This window comes from Tinamus guttatus, unplaced genomic scaffold, assembly GCF_059628265.1.
Source record: "Tinamus guttatus ecotype Peru unplaced genomic scaffold, ASM5962826v1 Tinamus_guttatus_pri_ptg000330l, whole genome shotgun sequence".
Lineage (NCBI taxonomy): Eukaryota > Metazoa > Chordata > Aves > Tinamiformes > Tinamidae > Tinamus > Tinamus guttatus.
In genome coordinates, this window is record NW_028288864.1 from 2340664 (window position 1) to 2359486 (window position 18823).

At 40.1% G+C, this 18823-nt stretch overlaps 2 protein-coding genes across 4 annotated transcripts in view; one reads left to right on the forward strand and one right to left on the reverse strand.

Annotated features, from left to right (window-relative positions):
- Positions 1–18823, reverse strand: part of CHLSN (cholesin) — a 110983-nt gene that overhangs the window by 24125 nt on the left and 68035 nt on the right. The window lies entirely within an intron of this gene.
- GPR146 (G protein-coupled receptor 146) overlaps positions 5612–18823 on the forward strand; it is a 39653-nt gene continuing 26441 nt past the window's right edge. The window contains exon 1 of the mRNA XM_010217202.2: positions 5612–5630. The gene's annotated coding sequence lies outside the window, so the exon portion shown is untranslated. The remainder of the gene's footprint in view (positions 5631–18823) is intronic.

The following is an 18823-nucleotide window of genomic DNA, read 5'->3' on the forward strand; positions in this document are numbered from 1 at the left end:
GCAAACCAAGGACAGTCACACCAGGCATCACCTGCTCGTAATCTTTTTCGCCAAAACCACCTGCTGAGGACTAAATACTCATTCAGGGCCAGTTCATGTGGCATCTAAGTCCACTCCCGACTCCTCTTTTCAACCTCCTGTTTTCAAAGACTGAAAAAGGGCAAGAAAACAGACATTAGAGTTAGAGAGAGTAGGACAACATAGAAGACATGCTTTTCTTGTTTGAAATATTTATTTTTACAGAAAAGCCAGCCTTCATGTGCAAACATGGATGCACACACACACAAAAGCAACATATGTTGCATTTGTATAGAAGATATTTTATAACTTGTGCTGGGAAGAAATAATATTTAGGGTGAAAGCAGGTATGTCATTATTTTACAGGACACAACGTTTTTCTTTCGAAAAGCCACGCTGGTACTTACTAAAATAACAAGGCAGCCACAGAAAACCCAGGAAGACACCGAGGGTGGTCATTTATAAAGTGTTTGTAAAAGATTACTGCAGCAGCTGTCCAACAGACAACAGACTACACTTAATCTTCTTTTAAAAATAATGTAATGAATTTGTTTACTTTTCTGCGAGCCATGAAGCTTTCAAATAAAGTGACCGCCGCACATCATTAGAGCCGGCCCGATAACGAGGCCGCGGCCGCCTCGGCCGTACAGTAAGCGCCTATCTCCTACCTCCCCCTCCGCATTCCGCACGTTATCAAAAAACCTTTTATCCCTCGCTCCGACACAGCTCTGTTAAAAACGAAACAAGTTGCTGCCTCCCTATGAGTAGGGCCCACCATAAATACCGAGCCCTGACAACATTTGTTGCCAGCACAACCCTTCCTGCACCGCGGCCCTCGGAAACCAGAGCTTTGTTTCCCTGTGGGGCCTGGAGCTCTTCCAGGGTTCAGGGAGTCGGGATTTATGGCCTGAAGTACCCGGTGGATGGGGCATGTCCAACAAAAATAGGATTCATTAGACTTCCGCTTGGAATTGCCCACATGGTTGCTGTGAAAATGCTTGGAATTTTATAACTCAAATAATTTTGTTTGTTTTTTCCAGTTACAATTATACGTTGAGCCCTACCTGCCAGCTTTATTAGCCTAGTGGTATGTACTAGCCTGTGCTTAACTGCTTTTTTAATTTGAAGGCCTCAGCATTTATGTTTTTCTTCATATATGTGCATTTTGGGGGCATACTCTCCACTGAGGCTGACAGTAGCTTTGTCAATAACTTAAAAAACACAATCCCAACACTGCTCTCCCTCCAGGCCAGGACTCAAAAGAAAACAAACCCAAACCTTTCAGGGCAATATAATGCCTAACTTTATTTAACTTGGTCTCCGTTATGATACTCTACTGATGCATCTGTCCTATTTTAAATCAACACTAGTAGTTTTTAATCTTACTTTCCCTGCCCCATTAATATGGGTCTTTATCTGACAGATGTGCCCAGAATTTGCAGGCCATTCAGATTAAGCATTTTAGTATTATATCATCTGCATTTAAATTCAAAAACAATTAGGGCTTCATTGTTTCACAATCATAAATATTGCATGCTGTCCCCTCCTGAATTTATAAAGTGACACGGCAATTTGCAGTTCTACAATTTATTCCTCACTACAACATTGTAAAGTCCATACCTGAGCGTGCAATACACTTGTTTATTGAGGTAATAAATTTAACACACATGCATGCAGGAAAAAAAAAAAAAACACACAAGATTTGCTTATTTGCAAAGCTTGCTACCACGCCACCTCGGGCCACGAGCTCATTAGATCCCAATCTAAACAAGGTCAGGCCAGGTCAGCACACACGAATGAATGACATTCAGAGCAGAGTGCTAGGGCTTTTTTTCCTTCCCGTGATTAAGGAGGTGGAAGTCTTCCACTTGGAAGCTTTCCAGAAGGCCTGAAAAGGTACTAAGACAGATGCTGCCACTGGATGCTGAGTTAGAGAAAGTCACTCAAATCTTTAATGCATATAGTCATTAAAGATCCATGTTGCGTTTGCAAAGGGTAAGGAGACATGCGCTGAGCCATCCCATCCCTGAGCAAACTCCCAAACTTTGTGCTATCCTGGGTCAATATGTATGGGAGGACTGTGACAGCCCATAGGGTGCCCTTCATCACTGCCAGTCTTTAAATTCATGCAAGTGTAGTAATACAGTGCAAATAGCCTGAGACATCTGACTCAAAATAGCCGATAGCTCGAGCCACAGCACTTTTACACACCAATTGAAGCTTTCCATTTTCATTTGTAACTTGGAAATATTGCCCAAGTTTAAAAAGCTTTTATAAGTGGGAGTTAGGAATGAGGTTGCCCATCACCAAAAGGCAGTCATCTCCAAGAGGGGTGAGTAGAGCACCTAACAGCAAGAAGCAGACCCGCTCTGCAAGTCAGAACAGAAAAGAAACAGCTGTAGCTGCAAGGCAGCCTGGAATAGGCAAAAGATTTTACCCCAGACAGGATTTCCTGAAGACATCAGAACCTTTTTAAGGCAGCAAGAAGCACAAAGAAAAAACAGATATAGTTAATTTTGTTGCATTTCAGCAGACTAGTAAGTCAATTTTTGAATGTTTCCAGTTTTAGACTTAACCAAGGGCTTTGCTGCCTCATACCTGAGTGGAATTTAATATCTCTCCCAAAGGCTTCTGTTCCTTCCTCTTGCTTATCAGTGTTTTAGAAAACCTACACTTGCATTACCAGCTGTTTTTAGCCAGCATACTGAAAGGTTGAACACAGTCAGAAACTTTGAAAACAGCCACCAAGAACCTAATTTTCACACAATACAGGTTTGCTGTTGGGGTTTGCCTCTGCAGGGCTGAACGTCTGCCTCTTTGGTGGTTCAGCCCTGCCTCCCGACCCACAGCACTAAGTGCAAACAGGCAAAACCACAACGCACCCGTTGGCTCTGCTGGGGCCGAGCGCGCGGCTGCAACCGGCAGCGCAAAGGGGCTCTGCAAGCAACGTGACAAACTCTGGGTGACCCGGGCTGTAATCTACCCTGATAAATAGAGATAAATGCAAAGAATCTGTTGGAAAGCGGATGGGAAAATAACTGGAAAACACGGGGGGAAAAAGGAACTGAATTTACCACTGCCACCAGCAAACTGAACTCCTCCAACAGGCAGTGGACTTCTATAGTTTTCTACCAGCACAACAGCTGAGGTCTGTAGAACAGCAAAAGAAAACATCAGAAATTTAGAAGAATAAATTAACGTGATTAGGAGTGACAAATGTATAAAGAAGCCTTCAAATTTTTGAATGCCAAAGAGAATGTTGAGGAAATGGATGACCACATTTTTCATAGTAGGAGCATTGTATTGCCTTGTTTCTTCATTAAGCTCATGCTATTCCATTATTTTTAATATAGGGCAATATCAAAGGGGGCTTTGTTCACTGGCCAAGGACTAAATAGAAGTTACCAACCAGTCACACAATGAATTTTGCTTACAAGTAGCCTTTTGCCCCATTATTTTAGCATACAAAATGTTCTGTTTCTTTCTTGCACAATATGTATGAACCCAGATAAATAACTGGCCATCTGCCAGCTTAAAAAAAAAAGTCTATAAATACAGTTCAAAAACTGCAAAGAAGAAAGGCTGACAAATCCTTAGATGCAAGATGCACAAAAGAAAGATTGACAAATGATTTACTGTTTGAGGTTTGAGAACTACGAGAAAGAACTACAACTACAGCTATAGTATTCACTGAGTATTGAGTATTTTCTATTAGTTAGCACCTTATAAATTGAAGTATAACCAGAGAGGGCATATGATTTTTCATTATGCAGAAAGCAAACTCTGAATCAAAACCAAGATTTGTATGAATATGCTTCCTTATATCAAGGAGTGCAGAATTACATAAGTTTTGTTCTCTAGTTATATAGTGCATAAAGAAATAATTTTAAAAACTTCATAAAACTAAGCTGCTTTTATAATGTCAATTCCTGGCAACAGAAACATCAGGAATAAATTATATTATGTTGATTTGGAAAGGTTTCTGAAAAGGCAGAAAAACCTCAAACAAGTTCTGCAAGAAGCCAGATTTAAATAAGAACAAGATTTTATATCTTTCTGATCCCAGAAAGGATTCTTCAAGAATCTGGATAAATGTAAAAAGAAAAAAAAATAACCACTAATGCCCTTACACAGAGACCTAAAGTATCTTCTCAGTACAAGTGATCAGATAGCATCCTAAAGTTGCAATTGTAATTTAGGATGAACACAGCTTTATTAGCTTGGAACTTGATTTAATTTAAACCTACGTGATCCTCACACATCTCACATAGGTGCATCCAGTCATGAAGGGTTTGGGAAGCACTCACAGGAGGAACTGCTGAATAAGAAATTGAACAATTGAACTAAATCAAATGGAAGCATTTACAGGCACAGAACAACAAAATTTACAGAAAACTAGCTGGTCGAGTCCCACTTCGCAGATTATTTCTTCCTACAAAATACATATTTTAACAAATTAAGTCCTAAAGCACAAGTTAACACCTTTTTTCTCCCCTAGCAGTATCAGTCCTGCTGATAGGGCAGGATGACTGACAGGATCATTCATGACAACATCATCAATGCTGTCACAGGGAGTGTAGTTTTGCTTCACTTGCAGCTGCAACACTGCCAGGAAGGCTCACATATTTGTTGAAATATCTCACTTACGCTCTTAGCCTTAATTAAACCACATTAGCCACTCGAGGAAGACAGGAATTGCAAAGAAAAAGAGAGCACCCCTTAGCAGCCATGTGCATCCACTGCTCCCTTCATTCCCTTCCCAAGAGGGGAGACTTTTAGTAAAACAAGCATGAGTGTCACAGCATCCGTCCCCTTGCTCATCACCAAAGCTGGTGACAAGCTTTGACAGGCACCAATAACTTCAGTTTGGAATGGCTTTGGGCTCCGAGGAGGCGGGAGTGCTCGGAAAGCCTTGCTGGAGCCGGGCGCTCGCGCCGCCTCAGGGAGAGGTACCACAGCGCGCGGGCAGCTTGCCAGGCGCGCTCGGCAGCGTGACCGCACGGCATTGAGCTCCTCTAATGAGAGCCAGGAAAGAACACATTACACAGTGTTTCTCCGGCGAGCTAGCTGGCCTCCACTGAGTGAAATCAATAAAAACAGTCAGCAAGGGACCCAGCGGGGGAAGCGAGAAAGCTCCTCTCCAGCGCTCGGCTTGCTTTCCACTTTCTCCCTCCCCCCGGAAAGTTAGGCTCTGAAGATCACCATGTCGAGCCGCGCTGCTTTCAGCGCTCGGCAGATCCTGACAGGGATTTAAAGGCAGCAAGCGCTTCAAGTCTCCCTGCTCCTTTCACTCTCGACGTCGGTGAGGAAACGCACTGGTTGTTTTTCCCCTTTGAATCCCGCCTGGAAAAAGCCTCCATCAGACAAGTGCATCGCTCTGCATTGCAGGAGGGGGATGGACGTGACAGCAGAAGAATGTTAAACGGCGAGGGAAGGGAGCACCGGCGGGACCGCGCTCAGCGAAAGCCCCCATCCGGGATGGACTGTCCCCCCTGGCTGGGGAGGCTCCCACAGGCACTGCAAACACTGCAGGCAAACGACTGAAACTGGCGTTACCCACACCTGAGAGCAGCTGGAATGCTAGGAAGCACGTGAGCAGAGCCACGACCTAGGTGAGTACAGTGCTCAGAACCATTCCTGGGATCGGGTGTGATACGGGACACGCACCGGACTCTCGAGTTTTCCACAGGCTGCCTCACCCCCCTCCTTGCTAACTCTGAGGCAAGTTAACATTAAGATTTTACATTTCCAAATTCTGTCCAGACACTAATCTTCAAGGAACTATAAGACATTTATAAAAGCCCTTTGTTTATCACTTTTGTGCTTATTTTGCTTATTGACAAGGTAGAATCAGGCCATTACGTAACTCCTCCTCTCCAGAAAGACTTTGTGTTCCCTGCCCCAGGAGGTCCCTTTTGCTATGCGGGATTATGAAACACTCCTGACACCGCAAGCCGAAACAGCCTGCGATCTGAAAGGCTGCCAGTAATGAATTTCTAGTATGGCGCATATTTATCTGCTTTATTTTTGTGTTTTAATCACCATAGCAGCCACATACAGTACATACTTGCCCTGAGCTCAGTGTGCTGTTTTATACCATAAATTATAGCAACTTGTGTGCAACATGGGCTAACCTCATTCATTTTCAATGCTTACAAATCGGATTATGTTGTTTGAAAGAACTTTACAATTACTTGTTACTGCAGCCAAGGGGCAGTTCTGGCACACTGCTGAAGAACGAGCAATTTAGTGTTACTTGGTACTTCCATTTTCTGTCCTTACCCTAATGCATATGTTGTTTAAACAGATACTCCCTTAAAAACAGTGAAGATACAGGTGATTAACACAGATCCATCAAGAAATCCTTCACAGGTTTTTAACTAACTTTAAAAAAAAATGATCCAATGAGGTATTACGGGGGAGATCAAATCCTGCCTTTTGCAAGGCAGGCAAAAATGATGCCGCATACAACTCTTTTCCAGCAATGGCAGGAATACACTGGGAAAGACCATAAATAGGTACCTGCTAGGCAAAAGCCACCTTGCTTGCCCCTTCTGCGCTGGTCACATCGGATGCTGATGGCCAAGGGAGGCACTGGATGCCTCCACCTCCTCTCTGGAGCCCAAGGGGATGCTTCATGCAAGCTGCCACAGTAGCTGTACTTTGTCAACCCAAGCCTCCAAGGCACAAACACGGTCTGAATGACTCTTGCGGTAGGGAGAAGGGTCTTAGCACCTCCTCTATGTCCCTACCACCAAACCAAGCATCTCTTCCAAAGCAATCAACAAATTACTTTTCATTGCTCAGAGTTAAATTCATCCTTTTCCAGGGGAGAACTCATTCCCTTTCTGAAATTGTAAATGAAGACTTAAGCATTGCACATCACTGGTACTGTCACTCTCAAGTTCAAATGATATTCCTCCCCATTACTCTCAGCAGAAAATACATATAACTTCAAAGCACAACACAGTATATATATATTTTTTTTGACAGTGATGCACTTTTCAGAAGCTAACTGGAATAAGTTTCAACCAAATTTACTATTAACAGAACATGTTTCTTACAAATACACAACATTAAAAAAAAGTATCATTTATCTTTTTGTTAAGAAGAGTTTTAACCAAATAGATATTCCAGACGTCATACAACAAGGCAAGACATATTCAAGTTGCAAACGGTATTAAAGCGGATTCACTGACCAGTCAGTCATTCCTTCAGGTTATTACTTTAGACCAGGGCCATCTGCAAGGTCACGGGTGGCTTTGTTTCCTTAGATTCAAAATATAACCAATGGGTATCTGTTTTCTCACATTTCTACTACCCTTGATATCCTCATATCATCAAGAGTATTCTGTCCTCAACAACAAATTGCACTTCCCCATAGCCTAGACTTCACCAGTCATACTGACTGTCCTTCCAGCAATTTGCCTTGGCAAAAGAGCAGTAGGTCAAGTTTCATAGCAAACACTATGAAGCATTCTTCAAGGTGGAAGGACATCACCACTTGGCTTTAATCTCGCCTATCTAAAGTTTTGTTATGAGGAAAATCTCTATGATTTGCAAGAAGCCTCTGAACACCTGCGCACAGAATTTGCAACTGTTAAAAGGAGCAAGTTCCATAATGCTCCACTGGTACCTAACTTCCCCCTTCCCCCCAAGAGATTTTGTCTTAAGGAAAAGTGTAACGGAACACTATTTCTAAGAATTTGTACAAATTACATTATCTAGCTTTCCTCTAAGTCTGTTGTTCATCCAATCAAAATGATGAAGTCCAAACAGTTTCGTCTCACTAAAAATGATTTCTGGAAAGCAAGAAGTTGAATATGTTAGTTGCCAGTTCCAGGGTCTCCTGGAAGTTAAGAAAATTATATCCATATTTTCAGGCTCAGAAATTAAGCTGCAAGCTATTCCCAAATATTATTTAAATAGCATGTCTTACATACTTTGTTGAGCTTCCTGATAGCTATCTATGTATTATACTAACTCATAGGACTTCCAGGCTTATCACACAGTCCTGGAACACTAAAATGACATCTGTTTTTTTTATAGCATCAGGTGTGCCCTCATTATGCTTGAGAGGCAGAGCAAAAAATTGAAAAACAATTATGATTTAAGACCCTAAATTAAAACCTGTCGACTGTTTAGTAAAAATACTCCATAACACCTGTTCATATTTCCGCAGACCTCACTGAAGAATATCATTGTAACGGCCAAGTGTTCTTTTTTTTTTTTTTTTTTTTTTTTTAAATAAACACTGTGATTTACGTGGATGGAATTTATAACACTTCAGTTAAACTATCCCTATAAAGTTTGCGTTAAATTTTACATCTTTGTTGAGGAGGCAAATCACATTTTTATCTTTTAATCTGCAAGTCATTTAGGCTATTATTCAGTGAAGTTCCTGAAACAGGAGGAAACATTTTACGGTTTGAATAGAGTATTTGCATATTGAGATACCTGCCATTTAGTAATTGCTCATTTTTACTATGAAAGTATGCTTTATAATTATACTGAATACTTTATAATGATAAAACAAACATATACACACAACAGAAGACAGCTGTTGCCCAAATAATTTTCAAATTAAATATATATACTGGATAATTATAGACAGAATAACATGTGGAATACAATAAAGCACAGACCAACCCACCAAGAGGAAGATTAAATGTATCACATACCTGTTTTCCTATCACATCATTTTGCAGGCCTCAAGAAAAAGGAATTTTAAGCAAGGACTTGTAAAGGGACAATAAGGTGGCCCAGCTGAGGGTCACACAGATCTTGTCCAATGCACATGGGGTTTTGCAGGAAAGAGCACTGAAGATGGTCAATAGAAAACGCAGTGCAAAGTAAATGTTTAAATTGTTAGCGGAGAAAAGTCAATATCTCCACAGCACATAGGATAACAGCTAGAGTGGAGATAGGTTGCAGATAGCTTTGAAAGAGTAGTTTGTGCTTGCTGGAAGAAAAGCACAGCAGGAAAAGAGAGAGAATAAGAGATGCTACACGGAGTCCTGCATGCACAACCTGTGGGAGTCGCCTAGTGATGAATCACGTGCAGAATCAGAGTGGATCAGACCACAGATACTCCACATAGTGTCAAGGTGAGCTCAGTCACCAAAGGAATCTGCAGAAGGGGAACTCAGCAAACCACATTCCATACAACAGACAATACTGTTTTCATAATGGTTTTCAGTTACTAAGCTTTTTATTATTTGAGGGATCTGAGAATCGATAGGCACCCTATTCTCTTTCAACTCTTGTAATCAACAATGATCAGTTCTGGCCATTCCTTTTTTGTGTTTAGACCTATGAGTCAGTTCTAGTTTCAGCCATTCCTGCTAATTTTCAAGTGTTTAAGCAGCACTTGAAAATGTTTAAGCAGAGCCTTCCCCTACTGATAGATTGATAGACAAGATTTGGCAAGGGTGGGACACTACAGTTGAGATCTACCTTCTTTTATCTAATGACTAACCTCAGACACAATTTCTAGCAACTTTGAAGATTCTTCCTACTTTAAAGGAGGCTACATGGCTTACAAGAACACTCATATTTGAAAGACTAGTTCAAAGAAGAATGCGATAAACTGGAGAATTCAAATGGAATGCAAAACAGAGGGAACACCACCAACGCTACATGAACCCTCACTCGCAAAGCATATAGATGTTCTTAAGTTGACAGCTTTATAACTCTAAATGGTTTTGCAAATGAAATCCAAACAAAAGAGCAGAAATGCACTCTAAATCACTCAGCAATTGCTGCTTAGAAAGGCAGCAACCACCAACTCCAGCAAACAAAGAGTTGCTTTAAGTAAGCTTAATAAATGCAAAAAAAGACCTTTTTCGTTCTTTCAGCTTGATTTTTCTATATTCTTAAATCCAGACCCAGAATGATTCAGCTCATTCTGACAAATATTGTATAACTGAGTATCAATCACATCAACTTTTTGTATGTGGAGAGAAGTCAGATATCAAGTGATAAAAATGAGTTCAGGCAGAGGGCATATGTTAAGCAGCTGTGAGCCCATTTAAGCTATCTATATGCCCAAAAGCTTAATATCATTACACAGAACTCCGATTTCTCCCTTTCACGCCTTGCGCTAAAACATCCACATTATTTCCTCTAGCAAGTTAATCATTCCTATTATGTGTGGAGTCACAGAGTGACTGCAGCAGTACAAATAATATGCCTCTAAACTAGACGTAGTGTATTTTGCTTACAGTAACAAAAGCCAATACAAACAAATCATTCTGCCCAGGCTCTAAATAAAGCTTTATTTCTGAATAAAAGAATCTCTAGTAATAGTCTGATGAACAATTTAAACCAGCATAAATCAATACTGCTGCCAAAATACACAGTTTCCATTTTCTCCCCCCTCTTCCTAGGGTCGGCACAAGTGTTTGTGCAGTCTTGTAAACTCATTTGGGCTAAAATTACCTCTCTATCCCCCAGAAGGCTACTTTAGAAAAATTCATTGTGAATGTTCCTGCCAGCAAAAAGAGGTGATATAAAGGTGGGAGCAAGTGACTGTGCAGCATGTGGAATCATGGTTTTGGCAGCCTCTCTGGCTTCAGACCCTGTTCCTCAGAACAAAGGCAAGAGGAATATATGTAATCCCACCTTCGAAGTACCCAGAGAGGATGGCTTTTCAGCTTGCCAGCCCTCATATTATCACAGATCTTCCAACATTTGGTGCTTTTGAGGAGTGCCATGGATTAGGACTTTGGATCATCAATGTCTACTTTCAGTGTGACAGATTGCCTTAGCACAGGCAGAAAACACAATTTTACTTCACAGTACCCAAATCAGGCTAAACACAATGGCCCATCAGTCATCAAGAGCCTGATTATGTTGCCAAAACCAGTAACGCTCCTTCCAGGGAGTTCAGTCAGGGAATAAGAGCAGGACAAAGGAGGCGCAGGGAATAGGAAGCGTTTCAGTCAAAAGGAACCAGAAACTCAGGAAAGTCAGAAGCAGCAATGTTTATACGTAGGAGGGAACAGAATACGAGCTGAAAGTACAAAGTGCAGGAGTATCTGATAAGAGCACACAGACGTGGTGGGGCAGGAAGGGGGCCCAAGGGAATATGGAGTTGTACATGGAGGGAGGGGGGGAAAAAAGAAAGAGAAAATAAAACATTGAAGGATGTGCTAAACCACATGAAATGCACCAGGAGTACAGGGGAAGAAAGAATCAAAGGCAAAAGTAAACACATGAAGAAAGTGGAGAACCTACAACCTTTCACCATATGCCTAGTACGACTGAAATAGCTGCTTTTCCAAGTGTAGAGACATTGGCAGAGGGACAACCAAGAGCAAACACAACCACCAAAGCACTGCCTGGGACAGGGCAGGTAAACACCTTGGAATAGGTCAAGGTTAGCAAAACAGCAAGTTAAAAACGATGCAGTATTTAAGTGTATGACTGGGAGCGTGACCTGTAATTTAACTCAAGACTGACAACATTGTATGTTTTGAATAATAAAAAGGAGAAGTATAACAAGGCACCAGTCAGTCTATCAGGAACACAAAAGAACCATTTGCTCTAAAAACGTAACAATGTGAACCAAATATTTTCACCACAGCAATATTTTGGAAAAAAGTTTTTTTTTCCTTGCAGATGCAAACAAACAATTTCAAAAAGCTTAATACAACTAATATGCAATTAAAACAACAACAACAACAAAACCCTAAGTGCCCAATTCTCAGAATACATAAAACATCGGTGTAAGTCCTTCTCTGTTTTCTGAACTCTTAGACGAGCTATTTTTCCAAATATTTTCTCCCTTCAGATGATGTTCTCTGGCTGTTATAGCTACTATTCCTTGAATAGCAGTGTTTAGCTGTACGACATATACACTGACTTCCTGACTACCAAAAAAATACAAAAAAACAAACAAGAAAAAAACGCTATGAAGCACATCCAGAAACAAACAGCATGGGAAACAGACTTCAGCTGGAGCCGTCAGATTTTGTAGCCATGTTAATTTGTACCTGCGGCAGCAAGATGCTGGTTAGACTAAAGCGTAGAAGCTAAAACTGAGCAAATCTCCAACTTTGCTTTGCTTTCTAGTATACAAATACAGGACAAGATGTGGTCACAGTAGTTAAAGACAGAGCAGACAACCCATGTTGCCGTCCTTTGTCCTTCCCCTTGAGCTGCGTCTTAGTTGAGTTATCCCTGAAGAAGTTATTCAGATCATTCAAATAATAATACAGTAATAATAAAAAACACAAAACAAGGAAAAACACAACCAAATCTGCCCCCCCAAACGGGAAACAAGCTGGCTTAGTAGTTTAACTTTGATCTATAATTTATCCAACTTACAGCTTAATTCATTTAAATATTGCATATAAACATATGATTTCATCCAGCACTGGCAGGCTGGCATAATACTATAAGTCTAACTAATCTTCACACTTTCAGTTTCTTCAGAAAACAAACAAAACAAACCCACCTTTCTAACATTAAAGCACTGTAATTTCACATGCCGTTCCATATGGCAATGACTAAAATACAAACATAGAAAGGTATTATTTTAATGCAAATGCAAGCAACGGTAAAACTTAGTCACAAGAATATGTACACCTACCTAAGTTTTGTAAGAAAGACCTGTTACTTTGGTCAAAGTACTTACTGTCATTGACACAGATATAATGACACAGAAAAGCGTTCAGGTACAAAATGTCTCATTTTTCAAACACTAAGTTAATTTGTTTTCTAAACCTAAACCAATATTTGAGGAGTTGAGCAAATACTTGCAAATACATTTAGTTAGTTACTTATTTGGAAAGAGAAGAAATTCATTTAAAAGGACTTTTTCTCCCCTCTCAGACACCACAGCACAAAATGTAGACTAGCTCACAAGATTCTTGGAGCTTTACTAGTCTTAAACTAGAATTACCCAACAGACTTTTGATATAAAAATCAGTGTAAAAGACTTTAAGAAGAAAGCACACATATGCTGCAGGAACCAATATGGCAAAAGACATTCCCTTTACATCAAGGAAAAAAAAAAAAAAAAATCGCTATCAGAAAAGAAAAAAGAGTTGGCATAAACCAAAGAATCATCTAGCCCAGCCTCTCAATTCCAACCCAGACCCAACTGGCTGCCTGGCCTTGGTCCTGGTGGGAACTGACACTTCCAAGATTGGAGGTTCCATAGGCTCCCACACAACGCGCTCCAAGGCTCCCAGAACCTGCCCCGCTTCCCTCGATGCCGCTATCTCTCACCAGGCACCTCAGGAAGGTGCCGGGCTCCATGTTCCTTGTGACCTCCTTGCAGGGCCTGGCTCTCCAGCCAAGCAAGCCCAGTTCCCTCAGCTGGTCCACACGGAACCTACTCCAGCCCCTTTGGCCTTTTGGTAGCTCTGCTGCAGTCACTCAAGTTAATTGGCATCTTTCATTCCTAGGAGGGGCCAAAATCTCAGGCTTTTTAAACAAAATTCTAACCACAATGATCAAATATTTTGAAGAAAAAAGCTAATGATTCATTGGGCTTTGACCCAAGTAGAAAGAGAGTTATACACATAAGTTACTATCCTATTAGATATTCTACTCTACTCCTATTCTATTAGAAAAATATTAGGAATAAAAAAAATGTATCAAGTATTTTGATCGAGTCCTACAAGCCCTACAGTGTTTCCACACAGGTTAAGGTTAATGGCGCAATTAATGACAGGCAGCTCAGGTACACCACAAGCTTTGTTAATATCTAGGTATACACTCATGCTAAGTTTTGAATCAAACAGTCAATATGTCACTGTAGTTTTTAGGTGAAAGAAATAAACTTCTGATGGTAAAAAACATTCATATCAATGCAAAACTTTGGCAGAAAAAGACAAAGTAGTGAAATACGTAATCTTAAAGTAAACTGAAAGTGTGGTTGAAAGAGTGGAAAACAGTTCTTAACTCCAAATAAATTATTAACTTGGAAAGTCTCCTAAGCTTTTCAGCCTATGAATTTAGTAAAAGGGAAAAAGCAGCTTTCTAAGATAGTTCTCAGTTTCCTGTTACAAGGAATTATCAATTTTAAAATCTCTTAAAAGTAGATCAACCACCAACATACTGTTTAATCACATTTACTTACCAATCTTTTATATATAAGACATATTAATTTAAAAATCTCACATGAAGAGGTTTCAAAATTACAACCCATTTGCAAGTGCATGCAGGCCTGTAAAGACTTCTGAAATATTTATCTCCTAAGATCTCCTATTTTCTTAATTTTCCTTCTATTTTTTTTAGAATAAGGTTTATGTTCTATTTCACTCAAATTAGGCCTAATGTCCCCGGATATTACTAAAACAGTTTCACATATTATTTCCATAATCTCATCTCCAAATAGTCTGTTTTCCTTTACAAACAAAGCATTAGAATTGCATTCAAATTGCAGATTCTCCAAAATCTAAAAGATACTTTAATAGTTACACTGAGAGATGCCATTTATGTGCATGCATGTGTTAAGGATATAAAGCTAGTTAAAAGTTCTGTACAATAAGTAATACAGCAACATATCCCTTCAACACATTTGGAAATACAAGTCCAAGAACAGTTTTGTTTTTCCTCAAACTGCAAAATTTTACATGTAGCCAATGCTGTAAATGGGAAGCGTCAAGATCCACCACAATTCTACAAAGATGGAAAGTTACCGGGTGCTTTTGTGGCATTTCCTCTGATAAAAATTACAATTAAAATAAAAAACAGATGGTAAAATACCTGACTCTTATTTGTGATACTCTGAGGTAAGCGGCATGGACGAATCCCCATGGCCTTTTGCCGTGCGTGCTTCTCTGTACACCTCAGCCAGTGACGTGAGGCCTGCAAGCCACAGCAGCACTTCAGTATCTTCATTAACACATTTCATAATACTAAAGACCCCTTAATTAAATGGAAAGTGGATTCACAGGCAATACATTTTAAAGGGCTGTAGTTACTGCAGAGTAATTAACAACTTCTTGGGATAATTGCTTGGAGTGTTGGCTTGTGGTGACTTTCCAGTTGCATGGCAGGTACCACCAAGGGTCATATGTTCTCCAGGGTTGGTGCCAGGAACCCTACCCCTGGTAAATACTGTGGTCCAAGGCTTTTTGATGTCTCTTACCAAGAGCGCTATTGCTCTTCCTAGTAGCTCTGAGTATCTTAATACTGCATGGTTTGATGCTAGTATGTTGTTATTTTTATGGACCTTTTGGTGTGAAATGTTAGCAAGGTCACTTTTAGCCATTCAAATTTTGCCTATTGCAAAAGGAGATCTCTTTCCAGCCACCCAAGTCCAATACTCCTTTCTATTCCATGAACTGAAGTGGGAAAATTAAAACATGCACAGAAAAATGTGCCATGATAATTCAGTTCTGAATGCTTTGACAAGTTGGATGAGTAACACAAAAATCACTCATGGTTGTGAGTAACAAAAAAACTGTATGCCAGCAGACAAAAAAACACTTTGCAGGCAAAACAACAATCCCATCCAGCCTTGGGGTCTGTAAAACTGTCTGTAAAAAGTCAGAACTTCTACAGTTCCATGTGATTCCTGAAGACTTCTCAGTTCACATATTTTCCTTCTTATTTTCTGATTAAAGATAACATATGGAGCCAGTAAGAAATGAGTCTCTTTAGAGCTCCAGAACCATCTATATGTTTAACAATGAATCACCAGATAATGCTTTGTTTAAAAGGAATGTTGCTGAAATGCTCTATCTACTGCAGATACCAGAACAAAACTTGCCATGGTGCTGGGCCTGAAAGCTGTAGCAAATGCCACTAAAGAATTCATACATCCTACAGAGTGTCTCTCTCTGAAGGGCACTTCCACCCTTGGGGGTCAGCTTATCAAACACTGTTTCAGGCAACGAGTTAGGAAACGAGAAAAAACACTAGCAATTTTCCACACTAATAGAGATGGAATGAAAAGGAATCTTTGAATGCAACTCTCTCAGAAAAAGATTCATTACAAGGAGTTTCTCCATAAACTTGTATATTCCTGATTACTGGACTCTGGTCACTGAAAAAGGGAGACAACTAGCTATGCTGTTACTATGAAACAATGCAATAAATTTTAATTAAAAAAAAAAACTTGAATATATTTTGTTCCTTCTGCACTGATTTATGCTATAAAAATTTCAGAAATTATAAAAATAGATTTTCATTTGACTTTGATACTATATTTTTAGATTCCTTTAATCAAGCCCCAAATCCTAGCAACTTCCATGCACTGACTGAAAGATGAAAACTAAAATTATATTATATACACATATGAAAAGGACATTTGGTATTCAATCCTTCTCAATGCAAAATCAAATGCAGTTAATGCTACACCAGTGACATAATACACATGCAACAGGAAGCAACACAATACACATGCACTTCAAATGCACATTACACAAGTGATCAAAGGAAAAAAAAAAGGAAAAACCATCTGAAGTTCCTTACATAAAAGGCTGTATATAAACCATTAAGTCTTTGGAGTGAGATTAGGATGTTTCAAAATGGGCCACAACTCTGAGTTTTTAAATGATGCTAGAAAATGGTAAACAAAACATGTTAGAAAGAGACAATAAACTGTAAGGTCCAGTCTAACATTTGAAGGACTAAATAAACAAATACACATCTTTCTTTTCTTGCCAAAAGTGGATGTCACATGAATCATGTTGATCAATGCCGCAGAGCCAAATGTTGTCCCCGGTTCTGTACAATGTAATAAACACACAGAAACCAGCAAGACACGCAGCCAAGTTTAGAGACCATATTTGGGCATTATGTGCCTATAAATATAAAAGCAACATCTAAATAAGGGTAGATTTTAATTCCCTTGTGGATTTTTTTTTTTTGGTGCTACTGTCATAATATACTGCCTGCAATACTGAGAGTTTTCTCGCGGTAACACCAAAATGCAACTCCTCATCAAAGGCGATAACAACTCTCTGCTGTAGGTGCACAGAGAAGGTCAGTACCCGGCACACACGGAGCTCACGGCTTTTCCCCATCTCTTGGGAAGCCGCTTCCCACATGGGCTCCCACTGGGGAAGGAGCTGCCTGGAACGGCTCCTTGCATGAGCTCACCGTGTCCTGGGAGCGTGAGGCCATCAGAGAAGGGCTTCAAATGAAACCCGGCAACACGGATTCCAGTAATCTCGAAATAAGTCATTTATGAAACTGAGAGCTTTGTCCTCGTTTATGTCCCCAAGCGGGCAATGCACAAGATGCTATCACAAGAAAAGCATGTCACAGGAAAGCCTCTCCATCTCCTCTCATTTAAAGTGACAGAAGCAGGCCAATTTAATATACTATCTGCTTCATTTATCAACAAGTATCAGGCACAGCTACCTATAATTCAACTTTAGGAGTCTGTTATCTAGCAGCTTTATAATCAAGATCATTTTTTATGGAAGAGGATTACATTCTGCATTATCAAACGGGAAGCACCACCGTCATGACTTCTAGGCACAAGTGGTAATTGGACTGGAAGGCAAAGTTTAAGAAAACAGTACTGTCTTGTGTATTAACAGAAGGGCTGTTCTGCTCTGTAGTGCGTTACCCAAGACCATTTCCTTCCTTAAGATTAAAATTCTAATCAGCCTTCACTTTATCCACAGAAATTTATGACCTACACTCAATTCTGAGTATCGCTTTAAAAACAAACAGGCCTGAAATATGAGAACCGGAATATTCTAATTTCTTAATTCGGAAATAATAATCTGTGCATGCCCAAATGGAGATTATTTAAAACATGTCAAATTGTTTACTGGGTAACACAGTGAAGTATTGCTATAATTGTTCTATGCTTTAGTCTCTAAATGTAGCTATATTAACAGATTTGATGCTAAGATCCTAGATATTGAAAATTGAAGGAAACTGAGCCCACCGGAGATGAAGTGAAAAAACACTTACTTTGGGAGGTATAATCCACATAACAAAATTCCTTACAAGTTCATCTAAAGAACCACTTTCCAAACTATGGGACACTTTCCACAAAAAATACGTGCATTTTTACAAGTGGCTTGGAAGCTTTGCCAGAACACCTGAGCACACTCTCCTAAGCTGTTGCTGTTAAAGTTGGTGCCTTTGGCAGTACCTGCATTCAGGAACTGACAATTAGGCAGCTGTGTCTAAACAGAGAAAATAGAACAGCAACAAAAGAAAAAATGGCAGAAGATTTGAGGAGCTTTTTCCTCCTTTGTATTCTCCCAAACAAACACTTACCTCCGAGTGTAAGGTCACACAGATCAAAATTAAACCAACAGCCAAGAAAAGGAACTCCCCCCTTATTTTAAGGAAAGCTGAATGAAAGCATATTTATTCTGCAAGATAACTTCAGGGAAGTGGCTAGAAGGGCAGAATTATAAACCTAAACATTTAGATCTCCAAACAAAACATTAATACATAAAGCTCAAACTTCAAAGAGCAGCAATGAAGCCTGAAGATCACAAGCCTGGATGTATGTGTCCAGTCGTCAGACTGTTCATAGCTTGAGAGTAGAGCTATTTATGCCAAAACAAATGGGTGGGTCACTGAAAACTTTGATGCAGCAATATCAAACCACACCACTTCCTCCTCATTGCAAAATCCCACTCTTCTGTTGCAGCAACAAGTTGAAGCCCTCTCCATTCATGAGCATGGCAGTACTCACAATCCCTTCTTCTGCCTCCTCACACCAATCCTCACCTCCGGGAATGCTGCTTGCTGGCAGGGGAAGCTCCTCTTTCTCCTTCTCCTGATAAAAGGTTAGCTGAGAAAATATTCAGAGGCCACCTGGCAGTACCAGTAAGGGAGGTGCTGCAGATGGCCCAGCTGCAGCTTGTCG